Source organism: Lepidochelys kempii, chromosome 3, assembly GCF_965140285.1.
Source record: "Lepidochelys kempii isolate rLepKem1 chromosome 3, rLepKem1.hap1, whole genome shotgun sequence".
Classification (NCBI taxonomy): domain Eukaryota; kingdom Metazoa; phylum Chordata; order Testudines; family Cheloniidae; genus Lepidochelys; species Lepidochelys kempii.
In genome coordinates, this window is record NC_136382.1 from 159485917 (window position 1) to 159512191 (window position 26275).

At 43.8% G+C, this 26275-nt stretch overlaps 1 long non-coding RNA gene across 2 annotated transcripts; it reads left to right on the forward strand.

The window, feature by feature from the left end:
* The first annotated feature begins 1352 nt into the window (after positions 1 to 1352).
* On the forward strand, positions 1353 to 25101 carry LOC140909446 (uncharacterized). Of its 2 annotated transcripts, none has more exons than XR_012158212.1 (6): positions 1353 to 1499; positions 3202 to 3307; positions 6521 to 6622; positions 7531 to 7678; positions 9654 to 9832; positions 25006 to 25101. It is a non-coding gene; the product is annotated as an uncharacterized LOC140909446 (long non-coding RNA). The 2 variants fall into 2 exon arrangements; XR_012158211.2 differs by lacking the exon at positions 25006 to 25101 and adding an exon at positions 15644 to 17268.
* The last annotated feature ends 1174 nt before the right edge of the window (positions 25102 to 26275 follow it).

The following is a 26275-nucleotide window of genomic DNA, read 5'->3' on the forward strand; positions in this document are numbered from 1 at the left end:
GTTAATTTTTGGAGTTTTTGGAATCGACAGCCCTAATTTAAATTAATCTTCCTCTTTGCATGTATTTTCTTATTTCAGCCTTGAGGGCTGCTCTGAGCTGCTGAGTTCAAGCCCAGTTACTAAGATGAGAAGATACAGGTGAACTGTATCTGTCTTGAATGGTTTAGACACAACAATTCCTGCATCTTGTAGGGGGTTAGACTAGATGACCCTTCTGGTTCCTTCTAACCCTCTGATTCTATGAATTTCCCAGGGTTTCAGTAACACAGTATTAGCCTTCAGGAAATCACATGACTCAGTTCTGTGACATGATACATAAAGATGAGTACAAAGCAAAACCATGGATCCAGATACCTCCTAAACTTTGTGACTTGTGCCATTCTTGTCATTTACTATATTTGTGCACAATGTCTAACACAATGAGACCACAACTTGTTTGCAGTCTCAGGTTGCTACCACAATATAAATGTTAAATAATCCTATGAACATGTCCCATCAGTTTCAGAACAGACACCTGGCACATGGAAGTACAGATATTCAGAGATGCAAGAATGGACATTGAACTGAGTGTTCTAAGCTTGTACTGTGGGTCCATAGTGCACTGAGCTTATTTATACTCTTAATAACTTTTGTCAGTCCCTAAGAGAGCAAAATGTAGAGCCTTGGTTCTCTGAAGCAGGCAGGTTAGCCTTAAAGGTACCACATTTCTGCCCAGTTAGTACCTGCCCTTGTCCCCCTCTTACTGCCCCCCCCCCATTGTATCCCCGACCCACAATACCATCACCCTTAGCCCTGACCTCGCCCCTGCTGGCCAGTCCTCCCCTAACACCTTAGAGGGCTGGGTTCTCATCCAGGGGAAGTGGGGCAAGCGGAAGAAAATAAAAAGAGAAATACAAATAGAGATTCACTCAACATATACCTAAGCTTTGCACCATTAACACTTCAATTGGACTGCTATGCCAGAAGGAAGCAGGCAATATGGCTTTCTTGCCTTCTCATCTGGTGGCGTTGCCTTGAGATACAGACATTTTGGGCAAAGATGCAGTTATCATGGAGATTACCATATCTGTGGGCGGGAGAGGGGTGTTTCTGCACCTTTTGCTTAAAGATTGCTTTGTGATCATCTCTGCAATTATCTAGTACTGGTTGCAATTACCCTAATAGCCTCCAGATAGTTCTATAGACATCTCTGGGACGGTTTAAGAAAATGGGGACATCAGTGGCCATGAAGAAAGCCCACATGTCTGGTCTGCAAATTTGCAGAGGGGTTGGTATGACACCCCCCACGCTATCAATAGCATGAGCACAATGACTCAGCTGTTAGAAACCCCAGAGCCTAGGTGATATTTTTCCACATCTAGTCTGCTGTACAAGGTGCTTGAGGAGAGAGTGGTTTTCTTGTTTCCAACATCATCTTGGTATCCTCCCAGTCCTTTAGAACAGAGCTGACCTATCTGGCTTGAGTTGAAATGGTGCTGAGCAGTTGTCTGGATTTAAGAGTTAAGTTTTTTCTTGTTCTCATGTTTCCTGGAGGTAATTCCAAACTACGCTATTATGTGTGTTTTCTTGTTTCTCTGTGTTCACCCACTGTCTTCAGAAGTTCTGCTATATTAGCTAATGCTCTGTGGTTTAAATGTCCCACTCCATGTCATTTGCTTTTTTTGTACTAAGCTACCTTGAGTTTATCCTTCCTCCATCTCTGTTTATGGGTCCTTTTTAACAACAAAATTGAATACAAAATATTCTCAGCCAGCTGTAGCAGGCCAGTGTTGTGTCACATTTCTTGCCAAGGTAGTGAGCCACTCCTTGGATAAGTTGTAGATCCCAGATGTTAAGCTTCTGGTGCCTTATCAGACTCCTCAGGCAGCTGTTATTGGCAACCATTAGATGTGCTTATGCAGCTGGGTGGGTCCTTTTATTTGATTACACTGTCTCTCTAGCCACTGTAGGAAAAGAAATGCTGTGTCTCTTCTACCTTCCTCCCAACATCTCCAAGAAAAAAAAGTATTGTCTGGCTAGTTTATTGGAAACACTATCTTCTTTTCTTTTCTTTTCTTTTCTTTTCTTTTCTTTTCTTTTCTTTTCTTTTCTTTTGGGGGGCGCGGGGGGACTATTTAGGTAGAAAGAAACTCTTAAGGACTCTTTTGGATTGTAGAGAATAAGCAGAAGTGTCTACATCAGACATGGCCAAAGAGCATCCCACAGATGCTACAATCAACCATGTGGCCATCCTTGTGATTGCTGAGACCTGTGGCTTCTGAATATAGCACTTATGTGGGCTGCTCACATCAAAATGAATCAATGTCTGCTGGGACTTGTAGCCGTCATGAGCCATACTTCCGTATGGAAGAGGAAGGTGACTACAGACTGCTTCAATTGGTGTGCAAATTAAGTGTGGCCCTTGACATCCAGGCAAATTGACAATGCAGCCTGTGATTAAGTACGTTTGGGACTTCCTGCTGTATACCAACGTAGGAACCTGTTACTTTGGAAATGATATGACTAGCATACCAAGTTTTTATGTGCACTCTTTAGTGACAGGCAGGCTAAAAGATGAGAGAGAGATGTCAGAGGCCTCAGTTAATCCCATTGGCTTCCAGCAGGAAGAGAACAGAGATCCAGGTGTGCATCCAGCCACACACAGAACCATTAGATCTCTGAACTATACATGGAGTTTAAACCAGAATGTGAAGATCTGATACTCCATTCTATTCAGATTCTTATACCTCCCACATCACCATAGTAGCTTAGTGCCTTCCGACATGACTAACATTGGTCACATGTGGTTTTGATGCTTGGAATGAGTGAAAGCCTCCCTTTGTCATGTTGTATGCCTATTGCTGTGCTTAACACAAGAGCAGCATGAGACACTAAAGTCAGAGATACAGATTAAGTTCCAATTATCAATGATTTAATTGAAAACCAAACGTAATAAGTACTTCAGAGCAGGAACCGTGTCTACCTCTATGTGGCATGTAGCACAGCAGGACCCTGATTCTGATCAGGGCCTCTAGGTGCTACCGTAACAGAACAAATAATAAAATCTAGGCAGATCAATCTACTATCCTGATGCACAAAATGGCTTTTTGTTATCTGTCTTCTTTCTTGTTTGTAATATTTTCATTACTGCACATTTACTGTTAGTGGCCCCTGGTGGCAAGGTTTACAACTGCAGAATTTATGCTAAATTTTTATTTATAGGTCAAAAGCCTGGGAATCCCAAATACTAAAGAAATTTTCTGTTGAACCATTCAGAACATCAGACCTAGGAACCAGAAATACATCATAATTTTTTCCCATCCTTGCTGTAAGTAATGATGCATCAGAGTAAATCCATTCTTTTTAGGATTTGCTTCCTCCAAATTAATGTTAAGGGGTTCTTATACTTCCTTTGCAGATGTTGTTCTCAGTGTTGTAGCAAGGTTAATAATATAGACTCCTTTTCTTGAAAGTTCAGTGTGGATGAAAGGCACCTGAGAAGAGCAGCAAAAATGATTACACGTCTAGAAAACATGACCTGTGAGGGAAGATTGAAAAAATTGAGTTTATTTAGTCTGAAGAAGAGAAGACTGAGGGGAGACATAACAGTTTTCAAGTACATAAAAGGTTGCTACAAGGAGGAGGGAGAAAAATTGTTCTTAATTTCTGAGGATAGGATAAGAAGCAGTGGGCTTAAATTGCAGCAAAGTGGTTTAGGTTGGACATTAAGGAAAACTTCATAACTGTCAGCGTGTTTAAGCACTGGAATAAACAGCATAAGGAGATTGTGGAATCTGCATCACTGGAGGTTTTTAAGAGCAAGTTAAACAAATACCTGTCAGGGATGGTCTAGATAATACTTAGTCCTACCATGAGTGCAGGGGACTGGACTAGATGTCCTCTTGAGGCAGAGGTGAAAGTAAGCCGGTATGTCCTGGTACAGCATACCAGCAAGAGCCAGTGCACCGTACTGGGGCAGCCCGGCTTCCCCAGGGGGCAATTTAAAGGGCCTGGGGCTCCCAGCAGTGGCTGGAGTCCCAGGCCCTTTAAATTGCCTTCAGAGCCCCGCTGCTGGAGCCCTGGGGTAGCGGGGGCTCCAGGGGCTATTTAAAGGGTTGGGGCTCCAGCTGTCTCTGCTGCCCTGGTCCTTTAAATAGCTGCTGGAGACCCACCACTTCCCCAGGGCTCCGGTGGCTATTTAAAGGGCCAGGGTGGTAGAAGAGGGGAGACCCGGGCCCTTTAAATAGCCCCTGGAGCCCCAGGCTGCTACTGCTACCCTGGTGGGGGGGGGGACACTTACCTTACAGGGTGGGCTGGGGCTGGCTCTGACTCCCCTTCCCCGCCCCTTCCATAGGCCCCGCCCCTTCCGGGGGCCAGAGCTGTCCCCAGAGTACCAGTAAGTCACTTGACTTACTTTCACCCCTGTCTTGAGGTCCCTTTCTGTCCTACGATTTTATGATTCTATGATTTACAGTTTATTTGTAAGCATTTCCCCAATATTATTCCCTTAATGCTTTTTACTTCATTGTTTTTAGGGACATTGGTGCAGAGCTGCAGGACAGAAAATATGGCCTATGTCAGGCATCATGATACCTATATTGTCACTAGAAAAATCAAGTACAGTCCAAACTTTGGGAAGAATTGTGTATATTTATTTATTATTTCATATGAAAATGAGCTGTCATTTCAGCTGTGCTGATCCTGGGCTTCCCATGGAGCTTTAAATACTAATTTGTTTCTTTTCTCTTTTTCTTTTAAATACAAGAAGAGATTATTATAGGTTATGGAAGTGCCTGTAAAATCTGTTTTTAGATGATCCAAGCCATTTTTAAGTAAAATACACCTATTTGACACTACTCAGCTGTCTAAAATTAATTTTTACATCCTGTGTCTAAACTCTACAAAAGGTACTGGAAAGAGATGTACAGGCTCATCCAACAAGTCTCTTCATATTTCAATTCTGTGATAAGCTCCTGAACCCAGTGTTTCTTATTGAAGTGTTCCATCCGTTCCTATAAGCTGCTGCTGTTATGCTGTGCAGAATCCATTGTCTGATATTAAACTTTTTTCAAGAACCAAATTGTCTCTTGGACTATTGTCTAAGTGTATCTGTTCCAAGGAAAAAAATGCATTAGTGTGTACTGCATTATGTTTTGAGAAATTCTTGAAAAATTGCATAAAGGTTTAAAATTGGGAGATATTGGTATTATTTTTTAGTTGCAAAAGTTGCAGTACACAAGCAGTGTATTCCAATCACTCTTAACCTAATGCCACTATGAAATACCTTTGTGCCCTGACCGCATTTCTAGCAGAGTCTTTCAAATAACTATCAGCAAATCTTTGTATTTGAATTGTAGAAGTAATAAATGAGTAAGGATCTGTGGTTAGAGGATCATCTTGGAATAGACCTTGCTGTAATATGACAAAAAAGTAAAGCAAAAAAGCACTGTTATCAGTATATAATGCAATGTTTTTTTACGTATACCCACATTCCTTCTGAAGTTACTTCCATTCAAACATGAAACTTGGATTCTGATATAATGGACGCAATAGATACGGCTACTTGGATTGTAAACTGTTTAGATCAAAAAACTTTTCATCAAGCTGTCTGAAAATTACTATGCACCTCTTGGCACTATGTACATGATACTGTACTGTAAGAGCCCAATTTTGCTCTGTTATACCAGTGTAAATCCAGACTAACTCCACTGACATTGATTTAATTGAGAGCATAATTTGGTTGTAAGCATTTATGAGGCTTTGTTATGAAACTCAGCAGCACCAGTACTCTTGATTTAGTATATTTACTCTGTTGATGTTCAGTAATACAGTGATATGTGCCAGGAAAAAAAACACTAAAGATCTAGAGAAGCTTAATTTATATCTAAATTAGATGATACTTTATTTTTAGTCTCTTATTCTAGTAGCTATTTCAGCTATTCTATGCCAAACGGGGGATTTACAGAAATTGGATGAACTGAGACAATTTGCATGTTTGACAAAAATGTCTGTTGCACTGCTGGCACGTTAGCAATAATGCAGAGAAATCAACAGGCTGCAGCTTGTAACAGGAAATGAATGATCTAAAGTACAGAAACCACAGCATTGAGTCAGTTATCGGTGTGCACTGGCAATCAAGCTTTCATTTGCTACAGCTAGAAAACCCTGAGTGTGCCACAGACATGTCAGGTTGTATATTGGTAATAAGAACAGAAAGAGGTTAAGAAAACAACTGCAGATCCATATGCAGTGTGGTCAGCAAGTCTCTTCATATGGCAGAATTTCAGTAAGCCCTGACAAATGTCCAGTTTACCTGTTTATACTTTCAGCCTTCTGATGCTAGAACAGTGGTCCAATTATGTGTTTCTTTTCCCTCTGGATTAAGATAGTGCCCTTTTCCAAAAAATATACATACACGCTTGTCCATAGAGAGAGACAGAATCAATGTGGTAGTCTGTTTTCTTCTCTGACTATATCCCAGTCTTGCCACTGCCAGGTCAATAATTGCCATTTCATAACTTGCATAATTATTTCTCCACAGGCAACCATAACTGCTAATGATGCCACATTAATTCTGTCAGCCTATAAAAGCCGATCACTACATCAGTTAGCTTCTATACAGTATATCTACAATAAGAGCAAGGTAGGTCAGAGCATTCTTAGGGCTGTTTCTTAGAAACACTAATCACTGCTGTTCTCTTAGTGTCAGTTGCATAATAACTAACCCTATTAGACCCTTAAAGTCTTGAATGTTCTTTCATCAAAAGCACATCCTTGTTTTTCACACTGTATAACTTCTAATTTGTGTGTTTCACCCAAATCTCAACAGAATCTGCTCCCTGAATGCCCTTGAGGTTGTTATTTCTGTGAACTCTCTCCAGTTGAAGAATTTCCTTTTCCATTTGCTCAGGACATAGTGTTGCAACTATAATGAGAGGCCACTTCCTGATGAAAGGATGGATCCTGTTAGCACAGTTTCTCTGATTTGCAGGGGGAAACAATCTATTCAGTCTTGTGCAATATTCCAAACTGAGAGCAAATCCCACAAGCACAAAATAAATCCTTTCTATGCTATTCAGTGTCTTCGTGTGAATTACGAACTCTGCCTACCAACAAACAATAAATCTTATGATAGTCTAAATTAAAGACAAAATGGGACTGGAGTTATCATGAGAAAAATAATAAAATCTTTTAGCACCATACTCTGAAATTAAATACTTTTAGAGAGAGAAACAAATCTTTTTCTCATGGTTCCATTCCTGAAATTCAGTTTGTGGAGCTATAATAATAACATTGCTTATGCACAAATGCTATTTTACAGTAAATATTCTGTACTTGTCATGGATGCTCTTAACTTTTTTGCTGTAAAATATCTTTAGCAGCAGGCACAGACCTCAAAATGGGCAACAAATGTGTGGACAAAGTGGTAAGTCAAGAATGTTGACTTCAATTATTTATTTTTGAATAGATTTGGGAAGGGAGAACAGGATGAGGATGGCTAGGTGATTGCAGTCTCAAAATCTTTTTTTTCTTTTTTTCTTTTTTTTTAAGGTAACTGGTGCTGTTTGAGCAAACGTCTAGCAAGTTGCACCCAGTCGGAGTGGATGGGTTGTGCAAGGGCTGAAAAATGGAATCCTAACCAGGGCAGAGGATGGCTGTAGCTATTACTACAGGACATGAGGAGGGGTAGCAAACATAAGTGTGTAGAGATCACACCTCCTTGCTCCCAAAACACACCCATGGTCCAGTATGGAGAGCTGCTACACAGCGCTGCTCCATGATGCAAAGGGTTTTGTGGCCCATGGGGCTAGCCTGCTAGCTTGCTATATTATATAATCTGTTTTCTTTATTGGTTTGATTATTATTCTCTTGGATTATGTTTTGTACTGAATAATTCCAGTACAAATTTCTTCATTATCCTTGGCTGTAACTCAAGGAACGTACAGGCCTGTATCCTGTATGATTATCTAGAGAAATTTAGCATAAGTGTTTGTAACCTTTGGCATAGACTAATGGCCTAGTGGTTACCTCTTTTGACTTTGGGGAACTGAACAGAAAACTGAATGTGTTCACCAAAATTCTGGAAAATACCGGTAACCACGAGGTTCTGCATACCACTGAACATGGAAGTAATGATCTAGGCCAAAGCTAATGGTTTTGAGGATGAGATAATTGATATTAATATAGATGAATATGCTAGCCTATACAGTAAGTGTACCCAAAGATTTATCTGGGTGGAAGGTTGGGCATTGATGTGAATTTTCAGGACAGTGTCAGGACCTTATAAGAGGGCAAACCACCATAAGGAGGGGTCATTCCTTCTCATAGTTCTCTTCTGTTAAGCTATCAGCTTAGCATCTGCAGTATAGATGACCTCCTGAGGTTCCTTCCAACCCTGATATTCTATGATTCTATAGCTTAGCTATTCAACACTTGAACCTGATCTCTACCAGTTTGGGATTGAAGAGCCTGGAGCATCAAACTCATTCGGCCAGAGACGAGGCTGGTCCTCTGTCTCCCACAACCAGGTGTCCAAGGAAGGGCGCAAGTATGCTAGTTTAAGTAGCCTCTTATAAAAGGGATGTTACCACCAGGGACTATAGAGCTGTATTACTTTTTTGTGGCTCTGTGGTTTGTAACTTTGGTTACTCTCTTGTTGATTTTAATAAAGATCTTGAAAATTTGGTTTTGTCCCCACACATGCCGAGGGTCCATACAAGATATTGTACTCCCTATGTTCTCTAATTCTATAGCCTGAATCTGGGACAAGAACCTAGGTATTTTCTGGTCAGATCATTGGTGAGCCATAATAAATTAGCACTATAAATTCAGGTCAACTGTGTTCACTTGCATAGTGGAAACTGCTGTACTTTAGGCCCTATATAGAGCTGTACAAGACGTATTTATACAGCACCCAAGTTGGCTAGGCCCTTAAAAAATTATTGGGAAGACAGGTCCAAGCCTTCCTTCAACAATTTGCAATCTCAACACATACAAGACAGTGGACTAATGGAGAAAAGGGATACACCATAGCAGCAAAGGATGAATGATGTTTTATCCTTGTCTTGTTTCAGATAATAATTTCACGATTGTCTGCTCCTTAACCTAACAAGTATAATGGCTATACCCACTGCTTTAGTGTGGGAGATCTGGACAGTCTCTGAGACTTATTTCTTTAAGAGTGAACTCAATAGGATGTGATAGAAGTCCAGTCATCTAAAACTGGACGAAGTGCTCCTGAGATAGTGGGCAGGAATAATTCCCCATTGGCAAGGGAGTAGACTGTGTGTGACTTGTCATTTGCCATCTCTGATATTCATGAAATTAACACTAATCCCACACATATTTATCTAATTTTTTTAATAACTTGAAGGGTGGTGGAGTAGGGGAAAGGTATATTGATTAGCCCACACAGCACTCTCTATTTTTAACTTCTTGTCTTTTTTCATTAGAAGAAGGAGCTGGAGGGTTTATAGAGCAGTTTCTGTATACAAGGCATTATAAATCCTAAATCAAAAAGTGTTTCATTTGTAATGCAGTAAATCAGGAGGCAAATGCCAAAGCCATAACAATACTTGTTTGTTCTCTGCTTAAGTCAAACTCGGACTCCTCAAACCATCAGCAGTATCATGTGAGTGACGTTTTGAGTGTATCATTACTTTGTATTTTTGCAGAGACAGCAACATAATTCATCATAATCCCTTTCACTCTGACTTGTGGTGGTTTACTTCAGAAGAATAGAAGGCAAAGAGCTCAACTTAAGTATATGCACAATCTTAATGGCAGTAGCTGTTTTCTTTGGGGCATGGTATACAAGGCCAGAAGGGACCACTCTGGTTAATTACCCTGACAGGTAAAAATGTACAACTTATTTCTAGTCTGAATTGTCTAGCTTCAACTTCCAGCCGTGTTATACTTGGATCATGTCTTAGTTTTCTCTGTTAGACTAAAGAGCCCATTACTGAATATTTGTAGATGCACATAGATGTAATCAATACAGGAAAGACTGTTGTAATTGAAAGAACTGGTTATGAAGAAAGCAAGCACAGTGATATGCTGAATTGGCTCCAGCATATCTGTTTGACTGAAGAAAACAAAGAACTTCAGGCCAGATCCACAGAGAGACTTAGGATGCCTAAACCCCATTTTAAGTCTCCCAAATCCCAGTTTTAGGCACCACTGCACGCCACAAAACTCCTGCTTGGCTGCCACCTAACCCTATAGGTGCCTAAACTCACTCAGCCTAAATTTCCACTGTAAAAGCTCCCTAGGCGCCTAAGATGCTACCTCAGTCTATGTGTCTGGTCACCTATCTCCCTTGAGGGGGTGGGGCGCAGTGTTCCCTCTAATTTTTTATATCTGTGTGCGGAATTAATTTTGTTATGTGCACCACTATGGAGGGGATATGTGACACCTCCATAGTGGAGCACATAACAAAATTCATGTGGTGGGAGGGGGCTCAGGGCTGGGGCAGAGGGTTGGGGTGTGGGGGGATGAGGCTCTGGCTGGGGGTGTGGGCTTTGGGGTGGGGCTGGGGATGAGGGGTTTGGGGTGCGGGAGGGTGCTCAGGGCTGGGGCAGAGGGTTGGGATATGGGGGGCTCTGGGGTGGGGCCAGGGATGAGGGGTTTGGGGTGCAGACTGCCCTGGGGCTGCAGTGGGACAAGAGAGGGCTGGGGGGAGTCATCTCGCTGCAGCAGCTCAGGGCTGGAGGAGAGGCGCCTCTCCCCGGCTGTGGCAGCTCCGTCGGGGCTGGGCTGGGACAGTCTAAGAGAGGGGCTCCTCTCCCCAACTGTGGCAGGTCTGCGCTGGGGCCAGCGGGGAGGGGCACCTCTCCCTGCCGCAGCCCAGAGTCCCTGCATGGGGCTTAATAGGCAGCTGCGCAGCCAGGCAGCTTAGAGGGAACTTAGGTGGGGGGTTGCCTGCCTTTGCAGCGTGTGGGTGCAGGTCACTTGCCAGAATTATCTGGGTATATCTCATTTAATCATATCTCTGCTCTTGCAGGGTCCTCGGGCAGGGGCACTGGAACAGGGGAACCCAGAGATTCATGACCCCTCTACTTTTTACTGGCTGTGAGGGCAAATGATGGGGGTGAGGGGCGGAAAAGAGTGAGCGGGGGAGGTGTCTTGGGGTGAAGAGGCAGTGTGGGGTGGGGTCTTGAGGGACGGGGTGGCACAAGTGTGAGGGCTTGGGGAGAAGGGGCGGTGTGAGGGCAGGGTCTAGGGGAAACGGCCAGGGCAGGGGGTGGGGACACGGTTTGAGTGCTGGTGGCCCCCTCACTTTTAGGGACCTTCCGTCACTCCTGCCTCAGGCACTGATGCAACTCAGTCCCTCCTATGCTCTGCTTGTGGGATCTATCTAGTTCAGGGGCTCTCAAACTTCATTACATTGCCTTCTGACAACAAAAATTGCCTCACAACCTCAGGAGGAAGGACCAAAGCCCAAGTCTCACCTAACTCTGGGCAGGGGGGCCAAAGCTGAAGCTTGAGGGCTTCAGCCCCAAGCAGGGGGCCTACAGCCTGAGCCCTGCCTCCCATGGCTGAAGCCCTTGGGCTTTGGCTTCAGCCCTGGGCAGTGAGGCTCAGGCTTCAACCCTGGGCTCCAGCAAGTCAAAGTCAGCCCTGGCGACCCCATTCAAAGGGGGTCACAACCCACAGTTTGAGAACCACTGATCTAGTCTCCTGAGGGCTGTAATATTTTGGTCTAATTTCAGTTGTCAGGTGATGATGATGTCTTGTGGTGTACAGGAGGTCTGGCTAGATGACCTGCTGTCCCTCCTGGCCTTTAACTCTATGCCTAAGTCCCTGTGCAAACCTGAAACCACTTCTCCATCTTCCCTGTGGGGCCAGATCTGGTAGCCATGCTCTGAGCATGCCTAATGCCATACAAAATGGCTGGAGAAAAGAAAGCAAGTCTGTTAGCTGAGTGGTTAGAGTACTCCAGGGGGATGTGGGAGATCCTGGTTCAATTCCCCCTTGGTCTGTGGAGAAGGGCTTTGAAGAGGGGCTTTCCATTTCTCAGCTGAGTGGGCTAACCACTGGACTATGGGATAGTCTGATGTGGGACTCTCTTTCTTGTTGAAGCCATTTCACAATAATTAAATTGGTCTGGGGACAGAAAGAGGATCACTCGAGTCCAGTGGTTAGGGCACTCACATGGAACCCCTGTTCAAATCCCTTCTCCTCCTTGGTCAGGGTAGAGAATCAAAACAGGGTTTCCCACAGCCTGGCTGAATACCCTAACCACTAGGCTAAAGGTTATAAAGGAGGGCCTCGTTCCCCCCAACCCTCTGGCCATTTTGTGTGGAGTTCAGTAGGCACTAACTCATTCTCACAAGAAAAGGCTTAGGTACCTAAGCTGCCTGCCTCCAGGAGAGGTTCCTGGCTATGTCTAGGCTGCAGGGAGGTGCCTAATTCCATGGGAGAGGAGGGGCTTAGGACACACACCTCTTGTTTGGTATGTTTCATTGGCTAGCTTGGATGGCTCCCCACATAGCATGCTGGGTTTTGTGGATCTGATTCTTTTTATAGGGAGCCTATGTGCCTAATCAGGCTTTGTGAATCCTCTTGTTGTTCCAGTGATTTTCTAGTCACCTGAAAGTTAGGCATTGCAACACAGAGTTGCAATACCAAAATCCCTTTGTGGGGCTGGACCTTCCTGTATGAAGCATCAACACACTAAGCAGATACCTATTATCAGTATAGTCTCTTTTCTCTTTTCTGGGCTCTAGGAATGGTCCTAAAATGACCTTTTACAATGGTGAGCCAAAATCCTTGATATGAAGAGTCTTCAACTTTCAGAAAGCATCAAAATCCAGATTGGAATTTCGAGGCTGACCTGTTTCTCTAGCTAAACTGAAACACTGGATCCAATCTCTCAAGCTTGAGGGGTGGGGGCAGGGAGTGTATGTGCATATGCATGCACACAGGGAGTTCAGAATCTGAACACATCCACATTTTGCAGCTCAGGCTGATGTCTAATGCGAAATTTGTAATACATTAGTCATTGAAAGGCACAGTCTGCTGAAATGGGCTGTGTATTCCAGGTAGCCCATATGGGGAGGCACAGAAAATTCTGGAATGAAAAGCCCTCTCTCTCTTTTCAAACAAAAGAACGTGATATCCAGTAAACCTGGGACAAAGTTTAAGCAAAGCTGCTGTTTAAATTGTAATGGATTTCGGGAACTAACCTTACAGGAAATCTATATTTATCTATGTGAACACCAGATAAGAATTCCTCAACCGGGTGGGCAAAAGCCCATTTTTTCTGTCTAGGCACCCAGCAGGACAATTATTAGAATATACAGAGATATTTGGACAAATCAGCTGCTATTTTAAAATATTACCACTGTTTTGTGTATCTAAACCTACAGCTTCAAAGAACCTTGGAAATATAAGGGAGAAAGGGTTGGCTAAGGCAGCAAAAAGGTGTCTAGCCAGATTCTGCCTTCCCTTCTGCCCCACCAAAACACCCAGGTACATTATTAACAAGTTAATGAAAAATCAGTTCAGGTCTTCTAAGCAAGATGGGCACACAACACTTCACCTAGTGTGAAATAAATTAATTTGACAGTCTGATCCTAGGGAACACAAAGTCTTGGATTCAGTTGCCAGTTCTGATTTCTCATCTGACATTCCTAATCTAATGGGAGTAAACACGTGCAGCTGAAAACCATCTAGGCATTTTAATTGTTATAGACTACAAGCTACTAGCCTACTTGTGTGGAGCACTGAAATGCACTTGTGTGGATGTGTCAGCCATGTGTGCATGTGCCCTTCACCACAACCTTCCAGAGAGATTCAGGGGAGGAGGATGGAAAAGAATAAATGAAAAGTATGGTTTGGCAGGGGTTAGAATGAAGGAAAGGGGAGAAATGATGATAACTTGTTTGTCTTTCTTTCCCCTTTTTTTTTTAAATTGCAAGGGAATCACTGTAAAACTATCCATTGTAGAAGACACTATTTTTCTTGCTTCTAAAACATAGGCCTTGTCTAAAATGAGGATTTGCCCCAGTTACATCCATTAGTAGCCAGCCACCAACATAACTGCATCTGTGTAAATGTCGAGCGTAGACAGACAGAGCCACTATTTGCACTAGTGGAGCTTCACCTGGTTTTATTCAGGAGTAAATTTCAGTAGTGTAAATAGCGGCTTTGCCTCTGTACGCTTTAGGATTATACCAGTGCAGCTACACGGGTGGATATAATTGGAGCAAATCCCTAGCGCAGACAAGGCCTTAAAGCCTTTTTCTCCTACACTGTTAATATTCCTGTGTCTAAAGTCACAAAGCTAATAGGTGGATCCATACAGATGTTTTAATGACCTATCATAAGTCTAATTGCTTTTGCCCCAGTCCCATAAAAGTGAGTCTTCATTAACTTGCCAAGTCTTTGTTCATTTTTCCATCCATATTTTTAATTGAAATTATTTAGTATCACACACACAAAAGAAACTCTCCCGTTAGATTAAGCTGAAATGGTTCTATAGTTATGAGATTGGCCTTTACATGAAAAAACTTTACTCCAGGCCAAACTGGAACAAAAAATATTTTTTTAAATTAAAATCACAAACCTATTTATTTTACTGGTTGCTTTCTGTTTTCTCTGTGTTGCTGCTGGAGATGGTTGAATAATGCTTCCAATTCCCCTTTCTACCTGTTCTTGTAGCAGGTTAACACATGAGACTATGGTATAAAAACAGAAGTAGGCTCAAGGCATAAAAATGGAGACAGAGTTTTTCCTTGGGTCCATCTCTAGTAAAGAATTGTCCTTTTATTGACAGGGAGATAATCTTACCAGATACATATCTTCAGTCTCCAGCTCTTATGATTTTAGATTTCCCATCCCTTCCACTTTTACAGTTATGATCCCAAATATACTATATCATCTGCTCAAAGTGACTAATGGTTTCAAGTCGCAACCACTCTAGACATCTTAAATTAGAAGCAGATTTGTTTATTTTAATGTGCTGATCCCAATGCCATGCTGCAATGCTCCATCTTCCTTGTGATTGGCTGTACTTTCAGAAGCCAGCCAATCATTTTTGCAATGCAGGTTTAGCATTGATTATATACTAGTAAAGCGTATTCAATCTCAATAGTACAAGAGGTGGGATCTATCAGGAGTGGAACATGGATCCAAAGCCCTGCCCTGCTCTGCTCCTCTTCTGGTTCAATAGGTAACAAATGTACTTGGCTATCCTGCAGTGGAGTTGTAATCCTGTGTTAATTGCAACAATTTGTGCCCATAGAAATGGCAAAGATGTCACAGCTTCTGAAGGACTGAGGAGCTGGGCTGAAAATTTTATTTAAAAAATTATGTCTTGCATCATTAGCAAAAAGGACAAGCAAAGCTGAAAAGTGGCTGAATTAAGGAAAAGATTTTAAATATAGTAAGAAAGTCACTCTCTAAGACCCAGAAATCTAAAACTGCATAAGTCAGGTTCTTAAGAATTTTGGACTGCAAGAGTTCTGCCTTGGGGTATACATGCTGCAGTTAGAGTTTGGTCTCTGGCTTCAGTATGTTACATTTTTTGGTTCTGCCTGTCAGTGTACTTAAGCATTCCCATAAGGAAGCGAGACTGATCTTTTTATCCTGCTACATAAAGTGGGGGAAATGCTGTTACATTTATGTCATTGTGTTTTACTCAGCAAATCTTGTTTGCCAGGAACTCTTCCCAAGCTGTAACAAGCTACCTGACTCCAGAACGTGAGAGGAATACCTGTGAACAGAAATATGCGACAAAGATCAAACATTACATTAATGAGCCTTTTCTCACCCCATCCCCCACAAGCTGTCTTGATGATTTCCTTTACATCCAGCTCGGACTACACACCATTGCTGTCCTGACAATAGCCTTTGTGTTTCACTCTCACATTCTCGCCCAACACTGTGTATTATTACTCCTGATGTAGCATCTGCCCTTCCACTCCGGCACTTCTCAACAAAGTCTAACAATCATATTGACTTGTGGTACATTTTGTAATTGAAAAGAGGGGCTGATGCATCAACTGCTATAGGTCTCAAATAGTAACTTTATTGTGCCTTAAAGCTCAATTCTACCCCTCAAAGAAATCTTTGGAGAATGGTGGGGCCCTCATCCTGCAAAAGAAAGTCAGTGCAAGTTGTTGGTGCTCAGTAAATTTCAGGATTTTTGGTCATAAATAAGGAAATTGTGTGGGGTGGTGCTGACATGTTCACAGTAAAGTAACTTTGCTCAATCCCACTTGTGCTGCAACGGTAAGAAGAAACAAAACAACAAGATGGCTAAAAGCACAAAGGCTAATGGGAGTGGAGAGACGCAAGTGGGCAAACAGAAATATCAAGTTTTTGTTTAATTTTGAAAAAGCCTGAGTTAGGTAGAGCAGCTAAGGAGTGGGAGTGGAACAGTGAGAGGCAAACAAATATTTTTAAACAAAGAAATGCAGCTCTTCTGACAGAGGAAATTTATAGAACTTGAGAAACTTCAAAAGCCTGCTGGAGCTGTGTACAGGAAGAGGAAATACTAGCTCTGAATGTGAAAGCAACACTCACTTTCAAATGTAAACCATGGGTCTTCTGCTTGATTGGCTCTGTGTGTAGCTTGGTGCTCTATAAAGGGTCTTTATTTAAATTTAAACATTATACAAGAATACTTTTTGAAAATACCCTGTGTCATTGCTGAAATACTATTTATGTAAATGTACTGTTTGTTCTGTGTATTTCTAAGATGCTCATCACTTTTGTATCTTGGTTCTAACTGCCACTCAAAATTGCAGAGATACAAAAGGGAAAATGTAATGTTGCTTAACCCTACAATGGGGCCACAGCAGCAGTCTGTCTGACTTTTTAAAGTACTTGAAGATGCCTTGAGTATGAAGGGTGCTATGAAACCTCTAGCCTACATGAACAACTAAGGGTCTATTCTTTGGCTCCAAGCCATAGTCAACCTATAAAGGTAAATAGACTCTGAGCCAGAATGCCTGTTGACAAGAGAGTAGGCATTAAGCATAAGCCGGAAACATCTTTGTTTTCATGCAAGAGTGTTTGGCTCTGAGGGTGTTTTTAGGTCAGGCTGCCTCAGAGCGTCCTTCCATGGGGATTTAAATAGTGATTATGTCTGAGTGTGCTTGGTCAGCCAGCCTTTCATCATAAGTATGACATATACGGATATGTGGGGAGACCGCAGGTCTGGATTCTTGCTTCATGCTGTTCAGGGAAGTGATTGTCAAATGCCAGTGAGAGCGATCTGGGTAAAGAACCAAATAAAGCTGCATCTTAAAGCAAGATCCTACCCTCCACAGGCCATGGAAATCCCAGGTCCAAAGTGTACAGCAGTCTAATTCTAGTCTGAATAAATCTCTACACAGTCATGCCATGACAGCCTGAACTCTACATAACTGCTAAAGACCAGTTACTTAAAAATATGGAACATTCTATGAATTGATTGAACTGTGCTCTGTGGTCTCAGAAACAATAAGTTGGTCCCAGATGCAGGGCTGTGTCTGGAAACAAGAGGCACTTTCACTTTGTGTCATAGGCTTAAACAGCTTTAAGCAAATAGGCATTTCCCTGGGTTATGAAGCCAGATTGTAGTTTCTTTTACATTATTCGCAATAGAACCTAAAAAGACCCCTAATCAGGTCCAGCCCTAGGTTTTCTGTGGATCTACATAATGTACTATATGCAAGGCCACATCTGCTTTTCTCCATACTTGTAAAAATGTCCCTTCACTTCTGCATGCCAGAGACAATATCCTGTGGCCATCCATTGCCTATGAATCTTTCTGCCTCTTAGTTCTTTAGCAACTGTTCCTCCATGTGGTTGAGTCTCTGTACTATCTTAGAGCACCCCCACCCACAGGGGCTTTCTTTCTAGCTCCCAGACTAACTCAACCTAATGTCACCACACAGTATCCCTAAATCTCGGTCTAGACTTTGCAGGCATCATGGAAGAAACTGATGATTACAAAAGCCAAAGTACAACTTTCTGAGAGAAAGGAGCTATTAGATAATTTTGTGTCTCCCACAGCACAGTGGTACTAGTCCAGTCTGAGTCTACAGTTGTAGTTATAGCTGGAGAACTGGAAACGGTGTTCTAACTGAGGCATGTGTGTGTAACCTTGGGATCCTGGAAGTGTATGCCCCATATATAAGGATATACCTAAAGTCATCTTTGTATATATGTCACAACTGGGACATCAGCAGTCTGACCTAGTGGTCAAAGCAGGAGTCAGGCTCGGTCAGATACTAGGAGGTCAGAGTACAAGCCAGGCCAGAGAGCAAACTGAGAATCAAGAGTCAGGAAGCAGGCAGGGTCAGGTTACCAGGAGATCAGAAGCAGGAGACAAACTTGAGAGCAGAACCACAGATTGATAACCAGAATCAAGCCGGGTCTTCCTGCTTTGTAAATGGGGGAGGAGGAAGACAACTCTGAAGTATAGTACATCAGTGTCTTTCTTTTTATCATGTTTCACAGATGTTGTCTCACTGGGATTTTTTCCATAGATGTTTAGTTGTTTGCCATGTATAGCTATTGTGTGAATGATTATCCAGAGGGGGCTATGACTTTGAAACAGTTCCATTGTATTGTAAGTGGGCCTAGAGTAAAATGACATTATTTACTAAAACTGTTGCTTTCATCTTCCTTGAAAGTTAGGGGGGAGAAGGAGAGCCTAACCCTATGTAGCTAAAATTCTGCTCTGAATAACTGTGCTGATCTTAAAAAGAAAAGAATTATAGAATCATAGAATATCAGGGTTGGAAGGGACCTCAGGAGGTCATCTAGTCCAACCCCCTGCTCAAAAGCAGGACCCATCCCCAATTAAATCATCCCAGCCAGGGCTTTGTCAAGCCTGACCTTAAAAACTTCTAAGGAAGGAGATTCCACCACCTCCCTAGGCAACGCATTCCAGTGTTTCACCACCCTCCTAGTGAAAAAGTTTTTCCTAATATCCAACCTAAACCTCCCCCACTGCAACTTGAGACCATTACTCCTTGTCCTGTCCTCTTCCACCACTGAGAATAGTCTAGAACCATCCTCTCTGGAACCACCTCTCAGGTAATTGAAAGCAGCTATCAAATCCCCCCCTCATTCTTCTCTTCCGCAGACTAAACAATCCCAGTTCCCTCAGCGTCTCCTCATAACTCATGTGTTCCAGACCCCTAATTATTTTTGTTGCCCTTCGCTGGACTCTCTCCAATTTATCCACATCCTTCTTGTAGTGTGGGGCCCAAAACTGGACACAGTACTCCAGATGAGGCCTCACCAATGTCGAATAGAGGGGGACGATCACGTCCCTCGATCTGCTCGCTATGCCCCTACTTATACATCCCAAAATGCCATTGGCCTTCTTGGCAACAAGGGCACACTGCTGCCTCATATCCAGCTTCTCATCCACTGTCACCCCTAGGTCCTTTTCCGCAGAACTGCTGCCTAGCCATTCGGTCCCTAGTCTGTAGCTGTGCATTGGGTTCTTCCATCCTAAGTGCAGGACCCTGCACTTTTCCTTATTGAACCTCATCAGATTTCTTTTGGCCCAATCCTCCAATTTGTCTAGGTCCCTCTGTATCCTATCCCTGCCCTCCAGCGTATCTACCACTCCTCCCAGTTTAGTATCATCTGCAAATTTGCTGAGAGTGCAATCCACACCATCCTCCAGATCATTTATGAAGATATTGAACAAAACCGGCCCCAGGACCGACCCCGGGGCACTCCACTTGACACCGTCTGCCAACTAGACATGGAGTCATTGATCACTACCCGTTGAGCCCGACAATCTAGCCAACTTTCTACCCACCTTATAGTGCATTCATCCAGCCCATACTTCTTTAACTTGCTGACAAGAATACTGTGGGAGACCGTGTCAAAAGCTTTGCTAAAGTCAAGATACAATACATCCACTGCTTTCCCTTCATCCACAGAACCAGTAATCTCATCATAGAAGGAGATTAGATTAGTCAGGCATGACCTTCCCTTGGTGAATCCATGCTGACTGTTCCTGATCACTTTCCTCTCATGTAAGTGCTTCAGGATTGATTCTTTGAGGACCTGCTCCATGATTTTTCTGGGGACTGAAGTGAGGCTGACTGGCCTGTAGTTCCCAGGATCATCCTCCTTCCCTTTTTTAAAGATTGGCACTACATTAGCCTTTTTCCAGTCATCCGGGACTTCCCCCGTTCGCCACGAGTTTTCAAAGATAATGGCCAATGGCTCTGCAATCACAGCCGCCAGTTCCTTTAGCACTCTCGGATGCAACTCGTCCGGCCCCATGGACTTCTGCACGTCCAGCTTTTCTAAATAGTCCTTAACCACCTCTTTCTCCACAGAGGGCTGGCCATCTATTCCCCATGTTGTGATGCCCAGCACAGCAGTCTGGGAGCTGACCTTGTTCGTGAAGACAGAGGCAAAAAAAGCATTGAGTACATTAGCTTTTTCCACATCCTCTGTCACTAGGTTGCCTCCCTCATTCATTAAGAGGCCCACACTTTCCTTGGCTTTCTTCTTGTTGCCAACATACCTGAAGAAACCCTTCTTGTTACTCTTAACATCTCGCTAGCTGCAGCTCCAGGTGCAATTTGGCCCTCCTGATTTCATTCCTACATGCCCGAGGAATATTTTTATACTCTTCCCTGGTCATATGTCCAACCTTCCACTTCTTGTAAGCTTCTTTTTTTTGCTTAAGATCCGCTAGGATTTCACCGTTAAGCCAAGCTGGTCGCCTGCCATATTTACTATTCTTTTGACACATCGGGATGGTTTGTCCCCGTAACTTCAACAGGGATTCCTTGAAATACAGCCAGCTCTCCTGGACTCCTTTCCCCTTCATGTTAGTCCCCCCAGGGGATCCTACCCATCCGTTCCCTGAGGGAGTCGAAGTCTGCTTTCCTGAAGTCCAGGGTCCGTATCCTGCTGCTTACCTTTCTTCCCTGTGTCAGGATCCTGAACTCAACCAACTCATGGTCACTGCCTCCCAGATTCCCATCCACTTTTGCTTCCTCTACTAATTCTTCCCGGTTTGTGAGCGGCAGGTCAAGAAAAGCTCCCCCCCTAGTTGGCTCCTCTAGCACTTGTACCAGGAAATTGTCCCCTACGCTTTCCAAAAACTTCCTGGATTGTCTATGCACCGCTGTATTGCTCTCCCAGCAGATATCAGGAAAATTAAAGTCACCCATGAGAACCAGGGCATGCGATCTAGTAGCTTCTGCGAGCTGCTGGAAGAAAGCCTCATCCCCCTGGTCCGGTGGTCTATAGCAGACTCCCATCACTACATCACTCCTGTTGCTCACACTTCTAAACTTAATCCAGAGACACTCAGGTTTTTCTGCAGTTTCGTACTGGAGCTCTGAGCAGTCATACTGCTCCCTTACATACAGTGCTACTCCCTCACCTTTTCTGCCCTGCCTGTCCTTCCTGAACAGTTTATAACCATCCATGACAGTACTCCAGTCATGTGAGTTATCCCACCAAGTCTCTGTTATTCCAATCACGTCATAATTCCTTGACATCACCAGGACCTCCAGTTCTCCCTGCTTGTTTCCAAGGCTTTGTGCATTCGTATATAAACACTTGAGATAACCTGCTGATCGCCCCTCATTCTCAGTATGAGGCAGGAGCCCTCCCCTCACAGACATTCCTGCCTGTGCTTCCTCCTGGTATCCCGCTTTCCCACTTACCTCAGGGCTTTGGTCTCCTTCTCCCGGTGAACCTAGTTTAAAGCCCTCCTCACTAGGTTAGCCAGCCTGCTCGCAAAGATGCTCTTCCCTCTCTTCGTAAGGTGGAGCCCGTCTCTGCCCAGCACTCCTCCTTCATGGAACACCATCCCATGGTCAAAGAATCCAAAGCCTTCCCTCCGACACCACCTGCGTAGCCATTCATTGACTTCCACTATTCGACGGTCCCTACCCAGGCCTTTTCCTTCCACAGGGAGGATGGACAAGAACACCACTTGCGCCTCAGACTCCTTTATCCTTCTTCCCAGAGCCACGTAGTCCGCAGTGATCCGCTCAAGGTCATTCTTGGCAGTATCATTGGTGCCCACGTGGAGAAGCAGGAAGGGGTAGCGATCCGAGGGCTTGATGAGTCTCGGCAGTCTCTCCGTCACATTGCGAATCTTAGCCCCCGGCAAGCAGCAGACTTCTCGGTTTTCCCGGTCAGGGCGGCAGATAGATGACTCAGTCCCCCGGAGTAGAGAGTCCCCGACCACCACCACCACCAACAAATTTATTTGAGCATAAGCTTTTGTGAGCTACAGCTCACTTCATTGGAGCTGTAGCTCACGAAAGCTTATGCTCAAATAAATTTGTTAGTCTCTAAGGTGCCACAAGTACTCCTTTTCTTTTTGCAAATACAAACTAACATGGCTGCTACTCTGAAACCTGTTCTGATCTTGTTCATCCAGTGCACTCCCTAGTAAGTTTTTGTGGATATTTTTGGTTTGTTTTTGTAACAAAATGAAAATGTAAGGCCATCAAAACTGTTTTGTAACTTCTTCATGCCCAGGAAGGACCACCACAAGATTACAATAAAACCCTATTCTAATAGTCACTTGGACAGCTATTGTGGTAACTGAACATCAATGAGTAGGGCCCTACCACACTGATGGCCGTGAAAAACGCATCAGGGACTGTGAAAACTGGTCTACCCCCATGAAATCTGGTCTTTTGTTTTTACCGTATACTATCCAGATTTCACAGGAGAGACCAGCGTTTCTCAAATTAGGGGTTCTGACTGAAAAGGGAGTTGCAGGGGGGTTGCAAGGTTATTTTAGGTGGGTCACGGTATTACCACCCTTACTTCTGTGCTGCCTTCAGAGCTGGGTGGCTGGAGAGCAGCAGCTGTTGGCCAGGCGCTCAGCCCTTAAAGCAGTGCCCTGCCAGCAGCAGCACAGAAGTCAGGGTAGCAGTACCATACATGCCACCCTTACTTCTTTGCTGCTGCTGGCGGTGGCTCTGCCTTCAGGGGTGACCTCCCATCCACCAGCCTCTGCTCTCCGGCCACCCAGCTCTGAAGGCAGTGCCACTCCCAGGACCAGTGCAGAAATAAGGGTAGCAGTACCACAACCCTCCACTATCATAAACTTTCGACCACACACACACAACTCCTTTTTGGGTCAGCACTCTTACAATTACAACAGCATGAATTTCAGATTTAAATAGCTGAAATCATGAAATTTACAATTTTTTAGAAATCCTATGACCATGAAATTGACCAAAATGGACTGTGAATTTGGTAGGGCCATATCAATGAGGCTTCTTCTTCATGATTATTTTATTTAGTATAATGGTACAGAAAGCAGGTGTTGAAATGATATGATAGCAGGTGTTGAAATACAAGGCTATATTTTGTTGAGTGAACTGAGTCCAAATGCCATCAACGTGATTTACAATTTTGATAGTCATATCTCTTCAATACGTTTTTCCATTCTCCTTTAAATAAACAAAATCTTTAGCAAGCAATAATAAAACTAGGCATGAAAAATACCTTGGAGAAATTAGTGAGTACAGGTACACATATATGATTCTTGGGCCTGAATCAGATCTCTCATTGTGATTTTATGCCAATGTAACTCCGAGAGGCCAAAGTCTGCTCTCCTTTACACTCGGGGTGCTGGAACAATTTGTATAAGGGGGTGCTGAGAGCCATTGAACCAAATTGTAAACCATGTATATGCTGGAAACAGGTGACAGGTATAATAGGGAAGGGGAGGCTAAGTCTCCCCTGGTGCATCTGCCACTGACCTGCCACCAAATGCCTGGGATGTGGTGGCCCTGCCTGCTTTCTGCCTCTTCCCCTCCCTGCTCCACCCCTTCCCCGAGGCCCCCACCATCCACCGCAGCTGCTGCCTGGTAAGTCCACTCCACCCCCCCTCTCCAAAGGTCCCCCACACCTGCCGCATCTCTCCTCACCCCCCTTCCATACAAGACCCCCTCCCCCCCTCCGCTGCTCACCACATCCTCCTCACCCCTCTCTCCCCAAAAGCCAGCGGGGGCTCAGCTCCAGCCAGTGGCCTGGAGCTTGAAGCTTGTCCTGGACTGGGGCAGCTTGAGCCAATGGCTCAGACCAGTGCTAAGGCCGGAGGTCAGGTGGGTGCTCTGCCTGGCTGACGGCACGAGGGTTGGGTCGGTTCTGTCGAGGCTCCTCTGGCCACGGTGGAGGGGGCTCAGGGCTCTGGTGGGTGAGGGTGGGTATGGAAGGGACAGGGCCCAGAGGCTAGCCTTCCTGAAGGGGGATTTCACCTGCCATCCATGGATGGAAACCACTTCAAGCCAGGGCAATGCAGCAGCACCTCTAGTTCCAACACCTATGTTTACATTGGTGTAAATCTGTAATCACTATTGAAGTTCATGGAGTTAATTCAGGGAATGTCCTTAGCAGAATTTGTTCCACTGGTGTATGTAGGAAATAACTCAGCTAAGTCAGTTAAGTAAATGTAACTTAAGTGTATTATCTCTGAAGACAGACCCCTATTTCTAAAGCCATTAGATAGGAGCTAGTCTTTTGGGATATACCACATCTGTCCACTTGATCTACTGCCTCTGCTTCAGGTCTCATCACTTCAGCAAAGTATGCTAAATGTGGAAGCCTCCTAGTGTTGTGAGAGGAGGCAGGGAATTAAAGAAACTGGCATTATTCCCTAGTTGATGCTTTCACCTTTGCTTTAAAACAGAGAGAGATAGGGAGAGAGACCAGCATTTCAAAGTGTCCTACTGTTGAAGTGGTTAGAGAACAGGTCTTGCAAAGTGAGCACATTTTTATGGGGTTGCCAAATTGCAAGGTGTGGCCTTCCTCCTCTTTTTATTTTAATATTGAGGAGTGGTCCCAGACTAATGTCCCCAGAGCAATGCTTCATCTGGATCCAATTGCCTTCATTTTATGCAAATTAGATTCAGCACTGACTCTTTCTGTCAATGCTCAGCTGAGGGACAAAAAGGCAAAGCTGACATCCCTTGTAGATGAATCTGTTCTAGTGGTATAGTACTAGTTGTTCAGGGATGCTACAAGGTATATTAATTTGTACTGCTTTCTCTCTGCCTTTTCATTTTTTTTCAGCTTCCCCTACAAAGCCTCCTTTAACCCTTGCTTTCCCTGCTCACCATCCCAGCTACCGCAAGGCATTGTGCAGTATTGCCAGCCTCAAGTATTGAAGAAATCATGGGTAAGACAAGAATATTAATGATGGCATAGAAATCATTGTTTCTTTAAAATAATTTTTGGGTTCTTTTTATTTGTGTTCTGATTTCTGATTCTTCAGTCTGTATTCACTTCATTTTTTCAAAATTTCTCTTCCGCTATGAGGGCCAGAAACTTACCTTAAAAAAAAAAATGAAATACTAATATGCAACTTGGCATCACAGCTACATTTACGTGTTTCAACCACAATATGTCTTGGATCCTGGATGCCGCTATTTTTGCATGTAGCACCACCTATTTTAGCCTTCAGAACAGGAAGTAGGGAAGGCTGAATACAATCCTGAACTCCGTCTGCATGGTATCTTCTTCTGTATGAGGTTAGAAAAAATGCAGCATAACTAGCACATATGCTGTTTGGAGTGCCTCAGGGGCATCCATATTCATGCCATTTGAGGGAGGAGGATAGCTATGATTCAGATAGGATGAAATTGAGCTGCTCTAGTTTGTTCAGTAAATAAGTTACCAACTCTCACAAATTTATCACAAGTCTTGTGGCATTTGGTGCTTTCCCTTAAAGCCCCAGATGCTGCAATTAATAGATTGCATGAAGAACCTCAGCTTTGCACTGTTACAGGACTTTCCATTAGAGTGTCTCAAAGCACTTTAGAGATATTAATGAATTAAACCTCACAACACCCCGGTGAAATAGGGGATATGTCATCATTAACACTCTACAAATGGTGACACTGAGGCACAAAGGCCCAAATTCATCCCCTCATCCAGTGCAGGTCCTGATGCGGGAACTGAGAAAGCATTCAATATGCCTCCCCTATTCTGGGGATCAATTCAGCCCTCATGGACTGCCCTAACTTACACACCTTCTGAAATGGCCCCTATTGACTGTAGCAGAATAGATGGAGCATAGGTACCCTCTGCCCAGGCTCCTTCCTATCCTTATCACGCTCCTAGAAGAGTCTCTTGCACCAGGGTCGTGGGGTACACAGCTAACAGAGGTGGCCATCCACCTGGCAGAGAAGCCCCTATGTCAGGATGCCTTACAACCCCTTTGTGATGGCTACACTGATGCAAACAGGCCAGAAGTCACTGATTTAAAAACTCCATCAAGCTGGTTGTGAGTTACAGGCACTTGGTATGGAGGAAACTAGCTTTTCCTTTAGCCTACACCTTA